The sequence below is a fragment of the Sorex fumeus genome, unplaced genomic scaffold (genome assembly GCF_029834395.1).
Source record: "Sorex fumeus unplaced genomic scaffold, SorFum_2.1 ptg000044l, whole genome shotgun sequence".
NCBI lineage: Eukaryota > Metazoa > Chordata > Mammalia > Eulipotyphla > Soricidae > Sorex > Sorex fumeus.
Window position 1 is genome coordinate 68,691,628 of NW_026606101.1, and position 21,219 is coordinate 68,712,846.

Genomic DNA, 21,219 nt, shown 5'->3' on the forward strand with positions numbered 1-21,219 from the left:
CTTATTCTCTTGGGTCAGGACAGTGTGAGTGGCACTGCATGGCTGCTGAGCTCAGGTCATAGAAACGACATTGATTGTGTCTGTCTGTCTGCCTCTGTCTCTGTCTCTTTCTCTGTGTCTCTGTCTCTGTCTCTCTGTCTCTCTCTGACTCTGGGCCTTCAGCTGTGTCACCAGGCAGCACCCATCGGCCTTGGTGACCAACCCTCCAGACCCTCTCTGAGGCTGGACCGTGGCTGGGCTTTAGGGCTGCCCTAAAACACTCCCTTGAGTCCTGGCGGTGATGTGGTTGCCACATCTTGGGGACAATCCACAAAGCAGCAATAGGGCCCAGGAAGGTGCTGGGGACTGAGTTCCCGAGGGAAGTGCAGATGAGGATTCCATTGTTGACCAGGCCCGGAAGAAGGGCCAGTGTGGTGGCGGGGGTCACGTCCAGAAGGGCCTGGGCAGAGGCCAGCCATCAGCCTGGTCAGGAGAATGGGGGAGGGAGAAGCGGTCACATCCCTGGAACACATGCCCGACCCCATCGCATGGGAGTGAGTGGGGGTCTCCAACAGACTGTAGATGGTTCCCACAGCGACCTGAGCCCCCGCAGCCACCAGCATAAATGCCATGGAGGGCTTGTGGGCTCTGAGCCCTGTCCCTTGTCCTCCCACTGTGAGTGTTCTTCCGGCCACTCTCTTGCTCCCTGGCCTCCGGTCCCTCGGGAACTCCAAGTTGGCTCCCCGCCTGTTTGCTTGCTCGCCGCGGTCCTGACAGAGGCGTCTGTGTGTCTGGGGGTGCGTGTCCGCCTTGCGTGTGGGCTGTGTGTCCTGTCATGCTGTGTCTGTGTGTCGGTGTGTCCCCCTCCCAGGGGCTGCTGTGACCTGGGCGTGTGTGGGAGCGGAAGATGCAGCGGGAGATGCGCTGGTCCCAAGCCGGCCAGCCCGTGTCCCCACCGGACCCAGGCCGGTCCTCTCTCCGCACTCCTCGGGGCTCAGTCAGGAACGGATTATAATTCCCGGGCAGGCCGCATCTGCAACCAACTTGAGGGAAATAATTGTTGAGCAAGTTGAAAGAAAAAAAAAAGTTGTAGCAGGGAACTTCAATCCGGCCAGCCATCCGTGTCATTGAATTAGGCTAATCGAAATCCTCAGGGCCTAATTGAGCAGCCTCGAGGCCCACCGGAGCCTGACCCCACAAGGCTCTCTGCAGCTCCCCCGCTAAGGCCCCGCGGAGGTGAGGACACAGGGCTGGACCTGGAAGCCGGTGGCCATGGGGACCGCGGAGGCCACGCAGGACCGCAGCAGCCGTGCTTCAGGGCCCAGCTCTAAGGGACAGTCCTGAGGCTGCCCGCTCAGCCACCGCCCTCTGCTCTGGACCCCCAGTCTGGCCGGGCAGTAGTAGGGAGCAGTAGGCTCCGTGTACCTCGCACCACCCCAGAGGACACCACCAGGGAGATGCACAGGAGAGGGACCTGGGCCAGGAAGTCGGCTTTGGTGGCTCCAAGAACCGGAAAGAGCACAGGCTTTTTTTTTTTTTTTTTCACTTTTATTTATTTATTTTATTAGTGAAACACCATGAGGTACAGTTACAGACTTACAAATTTTTGTGCTTGGGTTTCAGTTATACAATGACCAAGTACCCATCCCTCCACCAGCGCCCATCCTCCACCACCACGGGTCCGTCCCAGCATCCCTCCCACCCCCTATTCCCCTGTCCCACCCTGCCTCTGTGGCAGGGCATTCCCTTTTGTTCTCTCTCTCTCTCTCCTTTTGGGTCCAGCACAGGCTTCTGAAGCTTGTCTTCCACACACCCAGTCCCGATCCACCACCCCCACCCAAGCCCCTCCAGGAGTGAGCCCTGAGCCCTGAGCTCAGAGCCAGGAGGAAGACCTGAGCACTGCCGGACGTGCCCCCACCCCTCCCAAGAGAAAAGCAAAACACAGCCGGGCTTGAGTTTGCTCCCTTCCTCCCACGTGCCTGCCCAGACCCCTTGCTCCCTCCCTGACCTTCCATCCAGCCTCTCCTCTTCCCCCCTGCACCCCAGTTAGTCTTCTTCCGTTCGCCAGCCCCAGGGCACGCCTCCCAGGGCCCCACGGACATGATAAGAACTCCACAGCCCGGTGCCAAGCTTCCCAAAACCGCTCCTCTCCTTCTCTCTTTCCCCAGGGGAACCCACCACTCGCCCCCCAAGGGCAGGGGTGTGGGTGAGAGTCGAGGGTGAGTTGGTGGCACTCGGGAGAAAGGTGCTGAACCAACCTGACAAATGAGCCGAAAGGGATGTGTGGCCAGGACCGCCCCGCGTTTTGATCCCGGTGCTCTGAACCCCCGATGACATCCCGTGGCATAGTCCTCTATTAATCAGAAAAGCCTTGACAGATGCAAGCAATTTGTCTTGGCGAGGGCTGGAGGGGGCGAGGGGGGCGGCGGGCGCAGCAGCGCCGAGAGGAGGCCAAGGGCTCGTCTGGAAGTGGGGGCTGAATTCATGCATACTAAGAAGGCCGGAGCAGGGGGAGCCAGGCGGATCAGAAAGAGGCGTTTTCATTTCAAAGCATATTTCTCCCTTGATTGAATGGGGGGTGGGGCGGGGGGGCGACTGCCACCAAACCACGGAGGCTGGGATCCAGGGGTTAATGCCACCCAGACCCCATCAGGGCTCAGATGTTTGAAGCACTCACCGGGGGGTCCAGGTGTGGGTCCCTGACAAGGCGGCCGCAGGACCCTTGTCACTGCGGCCGCCACTTCCACAGAGGACAAGGATGGAGCTGCCGGCCTTGGTGGGCACTGCAGAGATGCAGAGGGAAGTCAGCCGTCAGGGCAGATTAGTCACCCAGCACAAGGGCTTGGGCAGGGGGAGCCGTCCAGGAGGGAGATTTACCCATTCTCCATGAGGGAGCCTTCCCAGGGAGGGGATGAAGCCAGTGGCTCGGAGGAGCCCCTCATGTGGCCAGACTCCCCATGGTTTCCACTCGCTCTGATGCGAGAACTCTCTCTCCTCCTCTTTCCTTTCCTTCCTCCCCATCAGAAACTGAATCTGATTCATCTCCAGGACCAGGACCTGGTCCTAGGGGTTGGGGGGAGCAGCACAGTGTGAGTACCAGCTCCCAGAAGCGAGTGAAGCAGAGTTGCAGACGTTGGGAACAGAATGCACGGGGCAGAGAGCGCAGAGGCAAGCACACAGGCTTGCATGGGGGCATTGCCCAGCCCGTGTTGGCACCCAGGGGGCTGTGTCTAGTTGACGTTCTGTCATCGGTAGGGGCCCTGATGGCTGAATTGCGTGTCTCTGTTTGCCTGTGGGTTTCTGGCGTCTAAGAAACGCGGCACGAAAGTCTCATTGTCACCGAGGAGGGTTATGAAATCTTCCTCCCATTCTGCTGGGGGAGTGGGGCGGGGGCAGAAACAAGACAACAAAAAACAGGGCCCACAAATCTGTTTTGATGCTTCAAACACAGGTTTTTTAAGAACCCACTCTTGCAAATTTTAGAGCCAGCCAGCGTTTTGATCGTTCGCTTCCTTCCCCTTCCAATAAACACCTAACACACATTGCCAAGCTTTCTGTGCCAGGGATTTACAGATCCGTGACTCACCCAAGTGAGCCAGGGAACATGAAAAGATGTCGCTGGGGAGAAATATGCAGGAGAGGCTGGGAGAGGTCGGCGCCTCCGCCAGGCAGGACAGACTCCCACAGCTTTTCCTAATAAACAAGTTTCCAGGGCCCTTTGAGCTCTTCCGGAGAGGAGAGGAGCGTTCGTGGCCTCATGGACGGCCGCCACGACACGGTCAGGGACCACATGCGCCCGAGCTTCTGAGAGCGGGTTAAGAACAAGGACGGGAGGCACCATGGGGGGAGGGGACGGGCTGGCACTGCAGTGCAGGTGCCACCAGACAGTACCTAGTGGCGCCCCCCACCTCGCATGGCCGGGCAGTGGAGGGCTGGAATCAAGGCGCATTTGCTGGTTGTAAAGAGCCGGTTGTGAGATTTCGCCATGTCTGCAGCAGCCTGGGCTGCGTCCACCGGGCTGTTTACTGGAAGATGCTCAAGGCTGCTCACAGGCCGCTCCTCGAGGCAGCCCCAGAGAGTTGGGGGAGGATGTGGCCCAGTGCGAGGCCCCTGCCTTGCATGCATGAGGCTGCGTGTTGGGCCCCTGGCACTGCCAGGGGTACGGACTCTGACATCTCGGGTACAGCAGCTGTTATGCCACAGCCAAGGGTGCTACCCAGCACATACACAGCAGAAAAGGTGCACCCCACAGAGTGCGACAGCTACAACAAAGGGGAACCGGGGGACAGAAGCGCTTTTCAGAGAACTTGGGCTTTGTGTTTGCTCTGCAGGTCATGGGTTAGTCCTGGTTTATTGCCAGCCAGGAAAGGTACATGGTTAAATTCTAGCCCCATTTCCACTCAAGTCAGATTCCATCTCCTCCACGCAGCCCCCTGTGCTTCATGAATTTTCTGTTTTCTCTCCTCATTCTCCCCAGGCTGAGCCCGAGGCTGCTCAGGGAGATTCTACAACTTATTGAGGGACACGCAACTAGGAAATGATGTAGCAATGAGGTGAACCACTGTTCCGGGTGACCAGGGCTCCCCCGGTGCTACGAGGCCACCCCCCACCCCCTGGCGGCTCCCTCCAGATGCAGTGCCACCCTCTCCTCCGTGCATCTGCCAGCCCAGGAGTAAGAGGAGAAGAGCCGGTCCACTTCCCAGCATCCCGGAATCCCCGTTATAGGGAGGGAGGGAGGGACAGACTCAGCCCAGGGCTTCTGCATGAGAGCCTGTGATCCTGTGCGGTGCGCCTGAGAACACGTGTGGGTGGGATGGAGTGCACATGTGTGTCTGCAAGGGTGGGTGTCTGCACACCTGCTGCTGGGGAGGTGGAAGACGAGAAGGAGGAGATGAGTGGGAAGGGGTATAGGGGTGATGCGCAGACCAGGCTCTGGGCAGGAGAGGAACACAGGTCTCAGGGTCTCTGTGACAAGGAGAGCCCCGGGGTGCAAAGGGAGCAGAGGCCTAGGCAGAGAGGCCTCTGGGAGATCCAGCAGTTCAGTGGCATACTCATCAGTCATGGCTCCGATGCGGCCTGCACATTCCTGTGGGGACCCGGAGGGCAAGATGAGCTCGTGTCACAGCACCCTGATTCCCAAGGGTGCGGTGAGAGGGTGCAGAGAGGGTACGGAGAGTGTGGGAGAGGTTGCAGAGAGGACACTTCTGAGGGTGCAGCATCACATACCCGAATGCAGGTGACACTGAGATGTTTGAAAGAAGCATCCTCATTGAGGAACTGGTCCTGAGTTAATAGTGCACCATCCACGTGAGGCATAAGGATGTGGAATGGGAATGGAACCAGGACTGTGCATCTGCCCGCCAGGGAAAGGAGCCGGGGCCCTTTGCAGGAGGTTCTGGGGTTCCAGGGTCCCTAATTGGAGACCCAGGGCGCATGTTAGAAGTGCAGAGAGATCTTCTCGACAAGGAGCAGGAGCCCTGGCCACTACTTAGGGGGGTAACTGGACCTGGGTGGGGGGTACCCAGGATCTGAGTTATTAGGGATCTCCCACCTCTGGTCAAGGAGGGCCTATGTTTTCCCTACGCCTGGCACCAAGCACACATCATTGATGTGGATTTGTTGGCAGGGGGCCAGGTGGGGGGTGCAAACCCAGCCATTCTCAGGGCTGACTCCTGGTTCTGTGCTCAGAGCTTTCCCCTGAGGTGCTGGGGATCAGAGTGGCTCCCTTGTAAGGCGAGGGTCTGATTCCCTGTGCTCTCTTTCTGGGCCCCACACTAGCTAGGTTAATGGAACTGGGGGGACCCCTGAGTGTGAACCTTGAAAGGCGTGTTCTCAGCAAGCTCATTGAGCAAGTGCATCCCCAGGCTGATTCTGACCAACTGTCCAGGGCTAAATGCCAAAGTCCTTCTCCAGGCCCTTTCTAGTCTCACCCCACCCTCAGGCAGTCCAGCCCGGACCCTTGAGCAGGATACTATGACTGACCCCGCCTGCGCCTCGCTGGGCATGATGAGGGCTGGGCAGAGCACTGCAACCTGGAGACCCAGAAGAAAAGGGTGGTGGGGTTGAAATGGAGCTAGAAAGAAGGCCACAAGCCACAGTCACTGGCCACATGAGCCCAGGGGAGCAGTGACCGCCAGTCTCTAGTTGGGAAGTAAATGCTCGTCCAGGAGCTTCCAAGAAGCAGGTCCTTGAAGGGTGCAGATGGGAAGGTGGTCGTGAAGCTGTGTTTCAGTCGCCTCGGGCGCGGGTTCCAGAACGGGAAGGTGCGCTTTCCTCTCAGCTCATCGGGCCTCGGCTCCTGTGCCAAAGAGAGAAGCAGCAGAGATGGCAGGAAGACAAGTGCTGGGACGGGGAGAGGGGCAAGCGGTCCCCTGTACCACTCAGCTTTCCCCACAGCCCTGATCCGCACAAAACCCACTTCCGGGCTGAAGGAAGCCATTTCTGCCTTCCCTGTGCCCTGAATTGCCCACCGAGACGGTGCTCCTGCAGGGAAATCTGGACTAGTTCATGAATTCCACTAAGAGATGTGGGAAGGAGGGAGGGAGGGACCAGCTGGGGGGGGCACCCCAGCAAGGTCATGGTGACCTTGGCTAAAGACAGCTACGGGAGAGTCTGTCGGGGCCTTGGGCCCAGGAGGGGCTGAGACAGAGCCTGCAGCTGGGGTGAAGCCAGGAGCCGAGGTGGGGGAGCCCCTCGCTGGCTGGGGGTTCTGAATGAGGGACCTCGAGAGTCGGGGTTGGAGAGGCAAAGCTGCCTCCCCATGTGAGAGACCCCCCACTCCATGGGGAGACTGGTGCCCCCGCCCCCAGCCCCATGGCTCTCTGCTTGCAGGAGAGAAAGGAAAGAGGGAGATGGTGGAGGAGATGGGGAGCCCCTTCTGTGCTGGTTGCCCTAAGCTCTCTCCCCATTTCCCTTGTGATGTTACAGAGATCCTAGAGCTCCTCGGGCCAGGCTGCACCCAGGGGGAACGTGTTAACTAGCGGACCCCGAGAAAGGATTAATCTCGGGCTTGGCCACGGTTCCGCAGAGGGACGCTATCTCTTGCGTAAAATCTCCGTTCCATCGCTCTCCCAGGACTTACCATTTATCACTTTGAATTGGTTTCTCATTCATCACTATAAATCCCCCACCTTAGAGCCCCAGCCCTGCCCCACTTTCTCCTCTCTTCACTCCGTGCCCAGTGCTGACCCGCTTTCTAAGGAATCTTGCCGGGCTTCTCTTCTGCTGGAGAGAGGGCCGGGGGGCAGTGGGTTGTCCAGCAGGCCCAGCTTCGTCCCCTCAGGGCCTGGATGGCCAGCTGCAGTGCAGACTGCTGGAACAGTGCAACATCAGAGCTCCCTCACAGCCTGAAACCACATTTGGTCACAGTAACAACTTAACTGAGGGGGACTTTGAAAATAGAGCGACTTAATAGGGAGATAGAAGAGTGGCAGATCTAAAGTTAGTTCCATGGCTTGAGAACATCGGCAAGGACCAAGACTTCTACCAGCTGTCTCTGCTGGTGTTTTAGCATTCCACCCTCACAACCCCTGCTGCCGTATTTTCTCATGGTCACAAGATAGCTGCCACCACTCTAGACATCACATTCTCGTACAATTGTCTACGTGTCTAGTTCATGTGTCTCTCATTTCTGATAGAAAAACTTCTCCCAGAAGTGTGACCAGAGACGACTCCTGTGTCACTCCTGTGTCAGATGAAGTTTTTTGTACCCACCGTTCCTAAGATTAAGACATCTCTTATCAGAGAATTCCGTGCTATTATTAGTGAGAGAGGTCAGGATGACTGGGGACCAAGGTGCTGGCAGTATGTGCTAATAGTTTCCCTGAGACCAGACAGGGAGAGAAAGCCAGGGCAGTGAGATTCATGTGGCAAAAGCCCAGTGAAAACAACAAAAGAGGAGTTAAACTGGATGTTACTGACCTGCAGTGTAGACAATGGCGGGGGTGAGGAGGGACAGAGCTGAGCCATCTCCTGTGTATCATGCTTCATCGTCTCTCAACACTCCACACTCATTCTCAGGGCAGTTCTCTTCCTTCAGTTCCCAGAGAACTGGGATGCTTCCTACCAGACAGAGAGGGTGGGGTGGAGGCCATTACTGCACTTCCTGGTTGCTACTGGGGAAATTTCAAAGGAGCTGTTATTCCCATCCATCCATCGATCAATCCATCCATTTATTCATCCATCCAACTATCCATCAATCTATAGATTTATTCATCCATTCATCTATCCATCAATCCATTTATTCATCCATCCATCTATCCATCCACCTACTCTTTCATCCATCCATCTATTCATCCAATTATCCATGTACCCACCTTTCCATCCATCCATATGTCCGTCCATCCGTCCATCCATCCATCCATCCATCCATCCATCCATCCACCTATTCATCCATCCATTTGTCCATCTTCCCATTCACCCACTCCCTCTTTCATCCACCCACGCACCTGTCATTCATTCATATATATTTCACTCTATTATTCTATCTAACCACCCATCCACCAGTCCATCCATCCATCCATCCATCTGTCCATCTACAGATAACCCTTCCGTAATAATCACTACAAAGACATGGCACCACCAGGAAAGTTTGGAGGCAGAGCCCAACCCTGAGGGGTCTGGGCAGGGTTGGCAGAAACATAACTGGTGAGAGGTGAAGTCATCCTAATCTGGGATAATGATTCTCATCCGGGGCCATAGGGACCCTGTGGGCCCCCATGATATTCTGACGGGGCCGCAGGTGAGCAGTCACCTATATGGAGGGGGGCAGCACAGCACAAGACAGGGATACACAGAAGAGAAATAAAGTGGGGATTAGGTCACGGTCGGAAAATCCCACCGATTGAGGGAAGGAATTCCCAGCCAGAGAAGAGTAAAGGCCCAGGCTGGGCATTGTGGCAGTTAAATAACAAAAGACTCATGGGCTGGAGCAGTCTTGGCCAAGAATCTGGAAGTTTCCCTAGAAGGTATGGGCTGCAGTGGAGCCCCTGGGGCAGAGGGATGTGGGGTTTCCCAAATGACTCCCAGGGACCTCCCTCTCCAAAGGAATGTACTAGAAACTGAACTGCCTCTTGCATCTGCCTGAAGCATGGGCCAGAGATGCCACAATCCAGGTAGACAGTGAGTGGAGCCCACGGGTGCTCCTGGGACAGGTGAGAGGCGCGGGGCCCTGGGCAAGGCACCTGCTTTGAAGTGCGGGCTCCCCCTTTCCCAGGCCCAGCACTGGTTGGGGGGAGAGAGAGCACCTTTCTTCCAGCTGGGTGGGGGGTGGCTCCCACTGCCTCCCCCACGGGCAGCGGAGAGCACTGGGTCTCATTAGAAGGAGGCTGTGGGCTGAACCCAGATCGGGCCCCCAGTGAGATCTGATAGGTAGCAGACATGTGTGCTGGGGTGACCTGGGGGGCTGTCCCCCCTGCACCCCCACCGCCGGCCGCCCTCCCTGCCCCGCCTTGCAAGGTGCTTGGCAGAAGGCGGCTGGGAGGACAGGACCAGGAGGCCATCCCCCTAATCAGAGCTGACTTCTGGGAAAATTAAACCCAGCAGGCCACGCGGGCCCTGGGAAGCCTTCTTCCCGGCTGGCTCTGTCGGGAGGTGCACTCAAGCTCTGTGCTCCTCCCGGCATTGTCGGGGGCTCGGACCCGGTGTTCGAGAGCCCTGTGTGTGCTGTCAGGGTGGGAAACAGCAAAAGCTGCAGCCAAGGGCGAGCTCTTTGCAGCCGTCTACCTCCAAAGCCTCTGGCAGATTTCCTTGGTTGCTTTTTCACAAGCTCTGACTTGAACTGTCATGAGTTTTCCAGGTGGGCAGTGACAAGCCACAGAACTCCTTCCCAGGTCATCTGAAGACTGTTTACCTGCAGGGGTGGCCCCCCACCCCGTGAGCCTGCACAGGAAGCCTGGGGAAAGGGTATGGGAGGTTGATTCCCATGTGTGTATTGAGAGCGGGCAGCGGCTGGACTATATCTCAACTCTGCTATTACCATCTGGATTGATGGGCAGGCCCGGAGTCCTCCGTCCTCTCCCCCTCCCTCTCCCTCCTTCTCTCTCTCTCTCTCTCTCTCTCTCCCTTCCTTCCTCCATCCCTCCCTCCCTTTCTCTCTCTTTTACCCCTCTCCCTTTCTCTTCCTCTTCTCACCCTCTCTCTTCCTCTGTCTCTCTTTCTGTCTCTCTCCCTCTCTCTCTTTCTCCCCCGCCCCCCACCCATTGAACTTGTGCCCCCGAGCAGCCAGATGATAGAGCCTGGGGGTCTCCTCCATGCGCCCCAATTTGTCCAGAGAACCCTTTGAAGGCTGTCATGGGTCCGTCTCCACTTAAAAAGACCCTTTCTCAGGAGGATTTGAAGCATATGCTTGGCCAAGGCTGTCAAAATGCATCACAGAGATGGCCCCAAACTGAGCGACACGCACCCCCCGGTCCCGATCAAAGCCGGGGAGGCAGCTTCCCGCTCCCTGGGGGTGCCGGGGCGGACATGGTGGGAGGCAGCCTGGAGGACAGGCCGGCACCCCCCCGCGCCATGGGGAGGGGCCGCGGACCCGGCGCGGAGCAGGGGGGCCCTGGCCGGTCCAAGCGGGAGCAGCGTCCACTCAGAGCTGCTCGCGCCCGAGTCTGGTGGCCAGGACGGGCTGCGGTGGCCACGCAGATGAGGGGCTACCCGGAGGATGGGGCGTGAGCCCAGGAGATGGGGGGGAGGACAGTGGAGGTCCTCAAGCCGCTCTCTGGGGGGTGATTCTTGCTGGGGACCAGCCGTGGCTGTTCCTGCAGGCGGCGGCTGAATGTGCGCCTGAGCCAGAGTCATGGGCGCTGCACCCACCTCACTGAGCGGGCCCGGAGGGAGCATCCAAACCCATGGCCCCGGACCCCTAAACATCCCTGAATGTCCCTCTGCTCAGTCAACAGATGTCACGTGGCTCATCCCAGAAAGGAGAGCACTTGGGCTGGAGGCCTAAGAACTTAGGGCTTTGGGCCGGAGCGATAGTACAGCGGGCAGGGCGCTTGCCTTGCACACAGCTGAGCCAGGTTCGATCCCTAGCATGGCATATGGTCCCCCGAGCACAAGCGAAGCGATCCCCTAGTGCAGAGCCAGGAGGAACCCCTGAGCATCGCCAGATGTGGCCCCCAAACCAAAAAGAACTTGGGGTCCCAGACCCAGCGCAAGAGGATACCGGGAGCCAGGATAAGGGGGAGAGGCAGTGCCAAACACAAGGCTGGGGCTCCCCCTGTGGGTGAGGAGAGAACCCCCACATCTTCATCGGTGAAGGGAGAGGGGCTGCTTCACAGTGGTCACGGTGGGGGCTGGCCCGAGGACAGCATCGCTACATCTGGGAGACGGTCCAGCTGGCACCCTACCGGCCTTGTGGGGGGAGGAAGAGGAGGAGGACGCTGCGCCCAGGAGAGGGGCGCAGGCTCAGGGGCTGGGTTCTGCTTGCCTGGCTCCCCAGGGCCCAAACAGCCAGGAGGTCCAGGGGCAGGACCTCTGCTCACTCTGGCTGCTGTCGACCACCTGAGCAGACTCGGGGTGGGCACAGCACGGGCCCCCGTGATTCTGCCACACTGTCCTCATCCACCCCCGTGGTAGTAAAGTTTTCCTGTAAAGCTAGACAGACACAGTGATCCCATTGTGGTGGCCCGGGGGACTCAGGGATCAGATCTTGTGAGGGTGCCTTGAGAGGACTTGAAGGATAACGGGTTCAGCCTTGGTGTCTGCAGAAGCAGCAAAGCCCTCTTGGGACGCCATGTCACCTGCCGCGGATACAGCCCCCAGCCAGGCTCTACCGCCAGAGCTGACAGATGAGAGAGAAGGTCCTGGGCTGTTGTGTCTCCTCCAGGCACGAGAAGGGCTGATTCCTGGCCAGAGTTGGGTGCGGGGAGAGCACCAGAAATCAGAAAATACCAAAGCACACTCAGAAGAAACAACAAAGCAAGGCACAGAGTGGAAGGAACTAACTCGAGAGTAAGTCTGTAGATCAGGACTGGCAAAGAGAGGAATAAAGAACCCCCCCCCCCCCGAGGGAAGGAGATGCCCAAGCAGCAGCGCCCGGGAAAAACTGCTGGATGCCATTGGGCACAGAGAAGCTCCAGAGAAATCTACCAGAAAGGCGAATGTTCCCAAGACCGAAGGTCAGTTGCCTTGCACATGGTCAACTCAGGTTCCAATCCCAGCACCCATCTGGTCCCCCACGCCTTCCAGAAGTGACCCATAAGCACAGACCTCTGAGCATTGCTGGAAGTGACCCCCAAAGGAGCCATGTTCTGATGAAGATGTGAGCTCAGGAGCCCCGCCTGTGGCTGGAGGCAGTGACAGATAGCCACCACCGAGACACAATTTGGCAGTTTCCTGTAAAGTTAGACAGATACAGAGTGATCTGGCTAACCCCTCACTAGATACTCTCCCAAGAGAACTGCAAACCTGCAAAGGTCTCAATGCAAATGTTTATAGAGGCTTTATTCATCACAGCAAAGGCCTACAACCCTCCCCAATGTCTGTCAACAGATAAAGGAATAGTTCAGGTGTGACTCGCTGGTAAATGGAGTGCTGAGTCAGCAATGAAACCACCAAACAGTGCTCCCGGGTGGAAGGGCTGCTCGTGATAGGAGCAGGCCGGCAGTCTGTTAGAACCAAAGGGGGAAGGTAGCATCACTGAGCAGGGCCACGGAGTCTGCTCTGTCTGTCCTGAGTAAGCTGGTGACACAGGGGCACACCTGTGTCAAGACTCATGGAAATATACGCAGCACATGGTTGCAGCATCTTGAGTCCACTTTGCTCCTCTGACCTCGAGTTAAAGCCCACGGGGCCGTCTTCAGAACACTTGCCCGGGAGGCTGGGAACCAGTGGCAGCCAGCACCCGCTAGGGCACCCCTGTGAAGTGCCCTCCTTCCTGTCCCCATCTAGCGGGATCCTTGCTGACTCCCCTCTCCCCTCAGGAGGACTGGCTCGGACAGCCCCTGGCCAAGTCTCTGGTTTCAGCTGCGGAGGATGGGGAGGGAGATCTGTGAGGTTCCTCTCTGTACCCCGTGACTGAAGGCCACTGCCCCCCTCTCCCCACCTACCAGAATCTACCTGACCCTCGTGCCCTTCCAGGTCCTGCCCACCTTTGCAGGTGACAGGGCAGGTTGGCTGGCCCCAGGGGAGGTGAGAGCCCTCCAGCGGTAGCCCCGCCCCCTCCACCCTGGCCCCGCCCCTGATCTGACCACGCCCCCAGTCATGGCCCCGCCCCCTCCAATGATGCCTGAGATTGGCAGCCAGCAGCCGCTTGGCTTAGTCTCATGCTCCCTGAGCCGCTTTCTCTTTGCCTCCTCCCAGCGAGACCCAGACATCACTGGTTCCGTTTATTGCACACGATGACGCTGAGGTTCAACATAAGCGACGAACTCGTAAAGGTCAGGCCGCCCCACAAAGTTCAATGGTATGGTTCAACCCCTCGCACCCCCACGGTCCCTGTGCACCGCCAGGAGTGATTCCTGAGTAGTCGCTGGGTGTGACTCCAAACTAAGCAAAAAGAAATGGCATCAAAGCCGGGGCCCTGAGTGTGGCGTTCACCCGGTCTCTAGGGCTCCCTGCTCCGAGCAGGTATGAGGGCAGTTCTGCAGTCTTGACTGGAAGCGGGTTCACACGTGGGTGATGACAGCGGTGAGAGACACACGAGGGCTGGGTGGTTCTTGCAGGAATGAGCTTTCAGCGCCAACAGAGCACCTGACCCCACATTCAGTTCTTTTGCCCAACATCGAAGTCAGGCCAAACGCACGCCGGGCACCGCTTTACCTCTGTGCCACCTCCCCAGCCCGGGAGCGAATGAGATACCTTGCTAGCTGCATCTGACCATCTGCCCTAAGGACGAGCTGAGGGAGGGGCTGGGGGCTTGAGGGACACCAGCGGCGTGGCTGGCCCCTCTGCTTCCAGGCTGAGCTCACCTTCTAGGCAAGGTACTGAGGGAGCCTCACCCTTGAAGGCCAGGGGCACGCAAAGCCAAGCACATTAATCACGGGGGGGTCGGGCAGGACCTGGAGGGGGGACAGCAGGTTTGGGGTCTCTTATAGAATACTGGCTGGAACAGAGGCCACTTAAGAGCTGGGGGATCAGAGATTAGAGGCGTAGGGCAACCCTTTGAGGCAGATTCCACAGGCGTGGGGGTAAGCAGCAGGGGCTGTGGCCATCCAGGGACTCGATACAAAAGCCCATTTGATGATGGGCATCGCTTTCCGCAATCTCTGGCTCTCTTCCAGCCACGTGGCATTTTGCAGGGGGTTCCACAAACTCAGGGTCGCCAAACAAAACTCAAGGTCTGCCACCAAGTTAGTGTTAGCTGAGCGCAAGCATCTCGGCTGGGTGGGGAAGATGTACCAGTGCTGAACGAGCCTTGGATGATCTGACACTGCGGCCGTGCATCTGAGACCCTGAGAATCCGCAACGCTCCGAGGAGCCCCCAAGCTGGCATCCTTCCTGATTTGTCTGCAGAGGAAAGGGGGCCAGGCCAGGGGTGTGGAGGGAGGGCTTGGCTGGTATTGGCACCAGGCACTCCTCCCAAGCCCAGACTCTTTTCTTTCCTTACAGATGCCACCTCTGAGAGCTAATTGCCCAGCAGGGTTACAACGTGACTTCTGGGCCAGTGTCAAACCACAACAGAGTGTGACTCCCTTTCATCGTGGCTGGGGGAGCTGCCGGAGCCGGGAGGGAGGGAGAAGCCTCACTTCAAAGGCCTCCTGGATGCACATTCCAGCCCCAGCTTCCAGGTCCGTGCTTGGCTTCATTTCTGGGACTCACTTGGCTCCAGGGACTCAGGTTTGATTTGTAGGTGGTGAGGAAAGAATTAATGCTTTCTTTCCCCCTCCTCTGAGATACGGGAGAGGGTCCTTCCACAAAACAGGACACTCCCTGATTCCTTCCCACCGAATCCCCAGTCTCTCACTGGGACTTGCCCTATGACACATCCCCACGGGGTCGATGGGAGCACTGAGCGCTGAGCATTCCGGGGGCTGATGTTTTAGCAGCTACTCTGACTCCAGAGTCTTCCCAAGCCCCCAGAGTGAGGAGGAAAAGAAATCACGTGGCCCTGGGAGCTGTCCCCGGGTCTCTGGACAGCAACCCCACCAGAGCCCCACCAGCAAGTGTCTCAGTGCCCCCATGTGTCCCCCCCCCCCCCCCGCCCTAAAAGGAGGCAGACACAGAGATGCGGGGAAATAAGGTGAGTGTGGACTGTCCAAAGAGGCAGCAGCCTCAATCTCAGGTCTCACCCCGTGCCCTTCTCCTCCCATGGACTCCCTGTGGCCAGGGGTTCGGAGCTAGGGAGTCCAAGGGCATCTTACCCAAAGCCACCCCACAGGAGGAGACCCCTGGGATTTCAGAAAGAGGATCCACTGCAGAGGAAAAGAGGAGAGTCGCCACGGGCTCCCCCACTGACCCACCCTCCAGCCACTCACGCCCTTGAGTCACTGCTCCAAGCCTTGGTGACCGTGAAGAGGCAGGAGCTTTGCATCCACATTCCATGTGGCTGCCGTGGCGCCCCCTGCTGGAGAAAGAACCCTGCGGCCACAGGAAGGGCGGGCCGGCAGGGCATCCCGTGCCCTGAGCATCTGGGTCCCGACGGCGGTCCCACAGCGACACCTAGCGGCGCCCTGGGAGAACACGAGCGCTGCGCGGGACGGGGCAGAAAAGGACCAAGCGCCAGATCCCATGGTTGCGTTTGACCCTCCCACCGGGCCTGCAGAAAAGGCATGGGACTTACTCAGAGAGGGGAGGTGGCACAAGAAGGATGAAGGACGCAGTTCCTTTCTAGAAGCTGACTCTTGTGCGGACGCCCCGTGCAAGCACAGATGTTCAGGGCATTCCCAAACCTCACCTTCTGCCCTTAAAGCGTTAACTGGAGCTGCCATTAAGGCCTCCTGCCACCAGCCTCTCCCTGCCTGACCCTGGGATCTTCCAGATGCTGCAGCCCTGAGCATAAAGTGAGATGCTGCAGGAAGTGAGACTGCTGGAGAGTGCGTGCAAGTCGGGACAAACAGCTGCACTTCGGTTTCTCATGAAAGAAATTTCCAGTGGGCTTACTGACCTTGGAAAACATCAGGCCGAGCCACTTCCCGAGTCCAGATCAAACTGCAAAATAACCTGGCAACAGAACACCCGGCTCTGTGCTGATGGCAATTACTTTCAATCCAGGGCAGCTTGTCCCTCAGTCAAAATGTTGCATATACCGAGCCGAGCCGGCAGCAAGCTCTGAGGAGCAGGGGGTGAGCAGGAGCTCTCGCAGAGCAGGAAAGCGGGAGCACCCGGGTGGCAGGAAGGAGTCAGCCGCAGAGCCTTCAGCATAACATGACAGAGTCCCCTGGTCATTGTAGAAGCAGCCCAGGCCTGTGAACATTGTTTTCTGCTGGAAGTGTTCAGTCGGAGGGTGAATTGTAGCTTCGTGGGGGGCAGGGATGCTGTTGGAAGAAGAGGCAGAACGTCAAGTGGAAAACGATCCAGACTGAGCACTCTGGGGCTGGAGGAAGGGACTCATGCACCACGACAGTCACAAAGTGGGAGAGAGTCTTTCTGCCCACACAGGCATATGTCGGGACTTAGTGGACAGTGCCAGGATTTCTAGAGGCTCAAGGATTTCCCTCAGCCCCTGGGACACATGTGGGGCGGAGCTTTCCTAACTCAGGAAGCCTAGCCCTGCCTTCTGTCTTCATTGATTGGACCGAGGGATTCATTTCAGAGGACCTGTTTGTGCCTCTATAAGAGCACCCGCCCGGTGGCTGCTCTGGGTCCACGGTCCCAGAAGAGCAGCAGGGTCAGGAGAGGGCAGGGCTCCAAGTGCAAGGGCTTGACAAACAAACTATATGAAGAACTCACATCACTTAAAAAAAATAAGCAACCCAAAGTTAAATATAGGCAAACATCCTGAATTCACACTCCTTGAAATAAGACATACAGATGGTCACATACACATAAGCCTGCTCAATGTCGCTTATTCTTAGGGAAATCAAAATCACAATTTAAATAGGCTATGTTCACCAGGGTGAGTTGATACTTCGGCCCTGCTATAATGATCTGTTTCAAAACGGTTGGGAACTAGAGTTGGTGGGAGGGGAAGAGAAAGGAACACTGGGGAAGGCATGTAAATGGGTGCAGTGTCTATGGAAAATGGTACGGAGATCCCTGAAAAGAAAAAAGAAAAAGAAATTCCATATGACCCAGCAATACCTGGATCTATAGCCAAAGGACACTCAAACATGAATTCAAAAGAAGATCTGTGCTGAAAGAAAACTACAAAATGCTACTTCAGGAAATAAAAGAGGACACGAGCAAATGGAAAGGTATCCCCTGCTCATGGGTCAGGAGACTTAACATTGTCAAAATGGCAATACTACCAAAAGCATTGTATAAATTCAATGCAATTCCTATAAGGATACCCATGACATTCTTCAAAGAAATGGAGCAAACACTCCTGAAATTTATATGGAACAATAAGCCCCCACGAATAGCTAAAGCAATTCTTGGGAAAAAGAAAATGGGAGGAATCAACCTCCCTAACTTCAAACTCTACTACAAAGCAGTAATAATTAAAACAGCATGGTACTGGAACAAAGGCAGAACTGCAGACCAGTGGAACAGGGTTGAATACACCGACATCTCCCCTAAATCATATGATCATCTAATCTTTGATAAAGGTGCAAGAAATGTGAAGTGGAGTAAGGAAAGCCTCTTTAACAAATTGTGCTGGCATCACTGAATGGCTACATGCAAAAAAAATGGGCTCAGAACTCTGCCTAACACCATGTACAAAAGTAAGATCAAAATGGATTAAAAACCTCAACATCAGACCAGAAACCATAAGGTACATTGAAGACAAAGTTGGCAAAACCCTCCATGACATTGAGGCTAATGGTATCTTCAAAGATGCCACGCCACTGGCCGAGCAAGTGAAAACAGAGATAGATAAATGGGACTATCTTAAACTAAGAAGCTTCTGCACCTCCAAAGAAACAGTGACCAAAATACAAAGACAGCCTACAGAATGGGAAAGGATATTCGCCGAATGCACATCTGACAAGGGGTTGATATCGAGGATATACAAAATACTGGTTGAACTCCAGAAGAAGAAAACATCCAACCCCATCCAAAAATGGGGCAATGAAATGAACAGAAACTTTCTCAAAGAAGAAATCCGAATGGCAAAAAAGCACATGAGAAAATGCTCTACATCATTAATCATCAGGGAGATGCAGATCAAAACCACAATGAGATACCATCTCACACCTCAGAGACTGGCCCACATTCAAAAGAACAAAAGCAACCGATGCTGGCGCGGATGTGGCGAGAAAGGGACACTCCTTCACTGTTGGTGGGAATGTCGACTGGTTCAGCCCTTCTGGAAAACAGTATGGACGATTCTCAAAAAATTAGAAATTGAGCTCCCATTTGACCCAGCAATACCACTCCTGGGAATGTATCCCAGAGAGGCAAAAACGTATAGTCGAAGTGACATCTGCACTTGTTTGTTCATTGCAGCACTCTTTACAATAGCCAGAAACTGGAAGAAACCTGAGTGCCCAAGAATAGATGACTGGTTAAAGAAACTTTGGTACATCTACACAATGGAGTACCATGTAGCTCTTAGAAGAGATGAAGTCATGAAATTTACATACAAGTGGTACAATATGGAAAGTATCATGCTAAGCGAAATGAATCAGAAAGAGAGGGATAGACATAGAAAGATTGCATTCATCTGGGGGATATAAAATAACAAAATATGAGATTAATACCCAAGACTAGCTGAGATCAGCACCAGGAGGATTACTCCATAGCTTAGTGGCCAGTCGGGCATTCTAGAGGAAAGGGCAGCTCAGATAGAGAAGGGAACACCAAATAAAGGGTGTTTGGAGGATCCTCCCAGGAGGGGAGATGCATGTCGAATGTGGACTATGGACTGAACATGTTTGCCACTCAATGCCTCTTTTGCAGACCACAACACCCAAAAGGAGAGAGAGAACACAGGGGATTGCCCTGCCACAGAGGCAGGGGGGATGGGGGGATGGGGGTGGGGGGGATATTATCCATGGTGGTGGAAAATGGGCACTGGTGGAGGGATGAGTATCTGATCATTGTATAATCAAACCCAAGCACAAAAAATTGTAAATCTACAACTGTACCTCATGGTGTTTCACTAATAAAAAAAATTTTTAAAAAAAAGAAAGATTGCATTCATCTGGGGGATATAAAGTAACAAAATATGAGATTAATACCCAAGAATAGCTGAGATCAATACCAGGAGGATTACTCCATAGCTTAGAGGCCAGCCGGGTATTCTAGGGGAAAGGGCAATTCAGATAGAAAAGGGAGCACCAAATACAGGGTGTCTGGAGGATCCTCCCAGGAGGGGAGATGCATGTTGAAAGTAGACTATGGACTGAACATGTTTGCCACTCAATGCCTCTTTTGCAGACCACAACACCCAATAGGAGAGAGAGAACACAAGGGATTGCCCTGCCACAGAGGCAGAGTGGGATGGGGGGGTGGGGGGGAGGGATGTTATCCATGGGGGTAGAAAATGGGCACTGGTGGAGGGATGGGTATTTGATCATTGTATAACCGAAACCCAAGCACAAAAATTTGTAAATCCACAACTGTACCTTATGGTGTTTCACTAATAAAAAAAAAGAATATCTGTGCTGTATAGACGATTCTCAAAAAATTAGAAACTGAGCTCCCATTTGACCCAGCAATACCACTCCTGGAAATATATTCCAGAGAGGCAAAAACGTATAGTCGAAGTGACATCTGCACTTGTTTGTTCACTGCAGCACTCTTTACAATAGCCAGAATCTGGGAAAAAAACCTGAGTGCCAGAGAACAGATGACAGGTTAAAGAAACTTTGGTACATTTACACAGTGGAGTACTATGTAGCTGTTAGAAAAGATTAAGTCATGAAATTTACATACAAGTGGTACTACATGGAAAGTATCATGTTAAGCGAAATGACTCAGAAAGAAAGGGATAACATAGAAAGATTGCATTCATCTGAGGAACATAAATTACAAAATAGGAGACTAACACCCAAGAATAGCCGAGATTAGTACCAGGAATTTTATTCCATGGCTTGGAGGCCAACCACACATGCTAGGGGAAAAGGGAGCTCAGATAGAGAAGGGAACACCAAATAAAGGGTGTTGGGAGGATCCTCCCAGGATGGGAGAAGCATGCTGAAAGTAGACTATAGACCAAACATGATTGTCACCCATTGCCTCTTTTGCAAATCACAACACCCAATAAGAGAGAGAGAACAAAAGGGAATGCTCTGCCACCGAGGCAGGGTGGGATGGGGGTAGGAGGGATACTGGGATCCGTGGTGGTGGGAAATGGGCACTGGTGGAGGGATGGGTACTCGATCATTGTATACCTGAAACCCAAGCACAAAAATTTGTAAGTCTACAACTGTACCTCATGATGTCTCACTAATAAAAATTAAAAAAAAATAAATTCAAAAAAATTCCAGAGAAGGGGAATAAAATATAGCTGAAACAAACAAAAAGAATATCTGTGCTTATATGTTATTCACAATAGCGTCATTCACAATAGCAAAAACAAAGTAGCCTAAAGGCTCATCAGCAGATGAGTAGGTAAGGAGGTTTTATTAACTATATTCAGTGGAATACTACTTTACAATAAAAGATGAAATTCCGTTCTTTAAGGAAAAAAATAAGTGGATCTTGAAGTGATTATGCTCAATAAAGTTCATGAAGTCATGAAATTATCAGATAGTTTCAATCATATATGGAATTACTGGCCCAAGCCCCCCACTAATTCTTAGACACAGTGAAAAGTATGGTGGTTATGTGAGGGTAAAGAAGAGGGTTGCATTGAGAAGAATGAGGACAGGGGCCCTTTGTCTTGCCAGAAGGGGAGTCTCAAGCAGTGCTGGGGGGGCCCTCCATGTGAGGCTGTCAGCTGGACCTCCCTGTTGGACGCCGGAGTCCAGCAGTGCAGCTCCTTATGCAGTGAGTCTGGGGGTCATGGGGCCACACCCGGTGATGCTCCAGGAGGACTGACCTCTGCTCCTTGCCCAAGCTGTGACCCTAAGCTATTGCCCACAGCAGGACAGGAATCTTTTGGTGGTGGGATGGCGCTGGAACTCTGGAGGAGGGAGTGGTGACAATCAGACACACTTGGAGGTGTGAAGGGAAATTCTTGAAATTCCACATTTTGTAAATTTTACTTAGAGATGAGTCAACAAATTTTAGAACTTAAAACATATTAGGAAACAAAAC